The sequence below is a fragment of the Nicotiana tabacum genome, chromosome 9 (assembly GCF_000715075.1).
Source record: "Nicotiana tabacum cultivar K326 chromosome 9, ASM71507v2, whole genome shotgun sequence".
In the NCBI taxonomy this organism is placed as follows: domain Eukaryota; kingdom Viridiplantae; phylum Streptophyta; class Magnoliopsida; order Solanales; family Solanaceae; genus Nicotiana; species Nicotiana tabacum.
In genome coordinates this window covers 6,890,011-6,894,705 of record NC_134088.1, presented here as the reverse complement: position 1 = coordinate 6,894,705, position 4,695 = coordinate 6,890,011, and the positions used below count along the sequence as shown (strand labels likewise).

The following is a 4,695-nucleotide window of genomic DNA, read 5'->3' as shown; positions in this document are numbered from 1 at the left end:
TGATAGTGTATTATGTAGCTCATTATAAAAATGATAATTTTGTATCAAATTTATTTATGTTCAGAACTATGATTTGCAATAATATAATGAATGTTATTGATAAAGGTAATGTTGGGTATTTATTGATAGTTTTTAGAACTTGTGGGTATAAGTCATGTTTCATGTTTTAAAAAAAAGTGAAATATGTTTGAAAACATATGTCCAAACATATTTTCATCTTCATATCAAACTTCACCCAAATCAGATTTTTCAAAACAAATTTAGAAATCTATGGCCAAACACTAGCTTAGTATATTGCAGGAAAAGAGTCATATTTGACTTATATACCAATTCAGTAGCGAAGTCAAGATTTTTTCTAAGAGCGTTCAAATTTAAACGAAGCAAAAAAAAAATTCCGACAAAGGGTATTCAATATTTGTTATATACCTCTAAACTTAATAGTTTACCTATATACTCCTTTCGTTCCAATTTATGTGAATCTGTTTGACTGGGCACGAATTTTAAGAAAAAAATGAAGACTTTTGGAATTTGTGGTCCTAAACAAATCCAAATGGGGCCCAGAGTATTTGTGTGGTTATAAAAGTTTCTCATTAAGGGTAGAGTTGTAAGTTTAAGCTAAATTATTACCAAATTTAGAAAGGAGTCATACTTTTTGGAAAGGACCAAAAAGAAAATAGGTTTACATAAACGGGAACAAAGGAAGTATATGATATAATTTTTCAACGAAGGGTGGTTAATTAGTTGACCACCCTAAATAATTAAATGTAACTTCGCCTCTATATACCATAGTATAATATTTTTTTGATAAAGGGTGTTCAACTGATCAACCTTTATTGACTGTAGCTCCGTCCCTGTTTATGTCGCAAAATTATTATATTAGGAGTAGAAAAGAAAAAAAAAGTGCAGTAGTATACTTTTCAATCTATACAGTAATACTACATACTTCTTATATATAAAACATCAAGTTACAAACATTAATTAAGACCATAAAAGATAATATGGTCATTGCTACAATAACCATATGTAATAACATCATTTATTTATCTATACTATATTATAGAAGATAAACTTCATGTGCCATAAGAAAAGACCTATGGCTTTATATTGTTATCCATTTAATTTTCAGCATTTGTAATAGCAGTAGCAATATTTGTTGTAGCAATTTCCATAAGCTGCATCTTCCTTCTTGCACCAATGGTTACACTTATTGGGAAAACACTTCCCATTCCAGCCTTTACTAGGCTTTCCACAATACTTTGCTTCTGTTATCTTCATCTCTGCATTAAACCATAGGACAAAAGAACTCTTAAGGCAATTAAAAACGGATCTTTACGCAAATAGCTAGTTGACCCGATTATCCATGGTTCATCTTTCCTAGCTGGTATTATATAGGGCAACCCGGTGCACTAAGCTCTCGCTATGTGCGAGATCGAGAAAGGGTCGGACCACAAGGGTCTATGGTACACAATCTTACCCTGCATTTCTGCAAGAGGTTATTTCTACGGCTTGAACACGTGACCTCTAGATCACATGGCAGCAATTTTACCAGCAATTATACATGAATTATATAGTGATTATATATGATTGTAAATACAATATATATGAATTATACACATATTATATATCCGCAAATTAATTTTAATTTAAGTGATTGGGTAATCGGCTATTTAGGTTAATTCTTCATAAAAACAAAGAAATGCCCTTTTTTTTGTTAAAAAATAATTATTCTTTATACAACATGAAAAGAAAATACTCATTTTGTTACAACGAAAGAAAATATTTTTTCTACATCATGAAAGAAAATACTTATTTCGTTGAGATAAAAGAAAATGCTTTTTATTACATCATTTTGTTAAAATAAAAGAAAATACTTTTCTACATCACGAAAAGAAAGTATTTTTTTGTTGAAACGAAAGAAAATACTTTTTTTACATCATGAAAAAAAAATACTCATTAATACTGTTGAAATGAAAAAGAAAGTGTTTTATCTACAATATGAAAAGAAATTACTCTTAATAATATGCTTGTTTACGATGGAGGGTGCGAGGAGGGTTTGGGTTGGAGGGTGAGGGTGAGGGTGGGGGTGGGTGGGAGGGGGATGGGGAGGGGTGGGTGGGGTATGGGTGGGTAAGGTTAGTAACCAGAAAATAGGAAAGTAAATAAGAAAGAGACAAATGCTTAAGAATTGCTCACCAGAAGCAAACATGAGAAGAAAACAAAAGAGTAGAGCACACAAAGTTATTTTGCTCGCCATTTCTAATTAAGTTCCTTAATTTGAAATACTTTGTGAAATTGAGGCTATACCAAAGGGTGTATTTATAGTGATTCAAGAATAATTTTTTAAACATAAAAAGTTCTCCTATTTACTATTGTATAAATTAACCTTGAACAGAAGGAAGGAAAATGTCAAACAAATTAAATAAACTAGATAAATATGGAAAGAAAAAATAATCAGACGAGTACTGAGTCTTGATAAACTTTTGAACTGATCAAAGTTTTTCTTTCTTGCATCACCGTGAAAGTAACAAGATTCCTACTACTGTAAATTAAAGAAAGTCAAAAATTTACTTGATACTAGGGCAAGTATACAATAGTATAATTTAGGGAAAATGATATTGTATAGCCGCTGTAAAAATAATAGTCTAAAAAATATATAAAAATTATATATATATATATATATATATATATATATATATATATATATATATATATGTAGGTTATATACAAAAATTATACAAATTTTATACACTTTTTCGGCTACCAAATGTAAATATTTTCTGGCGCGGACTAAAAGTAATAATACCCCTATAATTTATGTAGGTTTTCTAACTAACCTTAAAAACTAATTCAAGCTTAAGCTCAAGTTGAGGTGAGAAAAACTAGCAAGAATGATTACTATGCTCAGAGGCGGAGTCAGGATTTCAAGCTTATGGATTCGGATTCTAATCTGTTTAAGTTAGTGGGTTCTAAATTAATTATTTATACATTTAAATAAAAAAAATTTAAGACAAATATAGAGTTCAAACTAAAACTACTGGGTTCGGTCGAACTCGCTCCTGACCCTAAATGCTTCAATCCCAAACTCAAGTTGAGGTTGGCTAACTACATGAATCTCTGTAACGACCCGACCGGCCGTTTTGAGCTTTTGCACTTTGCTCGTTAGTTCTCGAGTGTGACCTGCCCCATGCGATGTATTATGACTTATGTAAATCGTTGGTTTTGGTTTTCAGGGTAATCGGAATAAATTTGGAAGAAATAATCCTCAGTTGAAGCTTGAAATTTGAAAGGTTTGACCAAGATTTGACTTGTTTGTATATGATCTCGGATGAAAATTTTTATGATTTAATTAGCTCCGTTGGGTGATTTGGAATTTAGGAGCGTGATCGGAATGCATTTTGGAAGTCCGTGGAAGGTTTAGACTTGAATTGGCGAAATTGAGGTTTTGATGTTTTCCGGTTGATAGGTGAGATTTTGATATAGGGGTCAGAATGGATTTTCGGAAGTTATAGTAGTTTCGTTGTGTCATTTGGGATGTGTGTGCAAAATTTCGGGTTATTCGGACGTGGTTTGGTTGAGTTTTTTATCGAAAGAGTTATTTAGAAGGTTTTGGAATTTTTAGGCTTGAATCCAATACGAATTTGGTGTTTTGATGTTTTTTTGAGCGTACCGAAGGTTGGAACAAGTTTGAATGACGTTATGGGATATGTTGGCATATTTGATTGAGGTCCTGAGAGCCTCGAGTGAGTTTCAGGTGGTCAATCGGACCATTTCATGTTTTGCAAAGTTGCAGTTCAGTGTTGCAGGCATTTGGCCTTCGCGTTCGCGAAGGGTTAGCTGGTGAGGTGGAGATTTTAGCCTTCGCATTCGCGAGGGAGGCTCCACATTCGCAAAGGACTGGGTTCGTCGTGCATCGCGTTCGCGAGGGAGGCTCTGCGTTCGCATAGGGGAAGTGAGAAGCTGGGTTTGAGGATTTATTTGTTCTTCGTGTTTGCGGAAAAGGAGTCGCGTTCGCGTTGGGTTAGGGAGTCAAGTCTTCGCGTTCGCGAATGGTAGGACGCGTTCGCGGTGAAGATTTGGTCAAAGTAATTTTGTGCTTCGCGAACGCGAGGCTTTGACCGCGTTCGCGAAGAAGGATTTTTATGTCTGGGCAGAATGATTTAAAAAGGCTATTCCGCGATTTTGAGGCTAAGTACCTCCATTATTGGGCGATTTGAAGCTTGGGAGAGCTAATTGAAGAGGGAATTCAAGAGGATTTCATGGAGGTAAGATTTTTGGTCCCTAAAGTTGTTTCTATGATGAATTCTATCATTGTAAGCTTGAATTCCATGGAAAAATCAGTAGCAAAAATGGGTAATTAGGGCTTGAGATTAAGAGACCTTTGAGTGGGGATTTGAGGGCCATTTGAGGTTCGATTTTGATGTTTTTGATATGTATAGACTCGCGTGAGGATGAGGATTCCATTGATGTTAATTTTATCGGATTCCGAGACATGGGCCTGGGGGCCGGGTTTAAGCAATTTCGGGATTTTGATGTAAAATTAGATATTTTCGAGTGGGCTTCGTTTCCTTTGCCTATTTTAATGATTATGTACTGATTGTGGCTATATTTAGAGCATTCGGAAGTCGATTCGTGCGGGCATGGCATCGCGGGCTAGAGTTTTGACTGGATCGAGGTGAGTAATGATTGTAAATGATG

General features: G+C 34.4%; 1 long non-coding RNA gene across 1 annotated transcript; it reads right to left on the bottom strand.

The window, feature by feature from the left end:
- Positions 1-925: 925 nt before the first annotated feature.
- LOC142164341 (uncharacterized) lies at positions 926-2,332 on the bottom strand. The gene is made up of 2 exons (XR_012695125.1): positions 2,194-2,332; positions 926-1,277 (listed from the first exon to the last, which is right to left on the bottom strand). It is a non-coding gene; the product is annotated as an uncharacterized LOC142164341 (long non-coding RNA).
- Between the last annotated feature and the right edge of the window lie 2,363 nt (positions 2,333-4,695).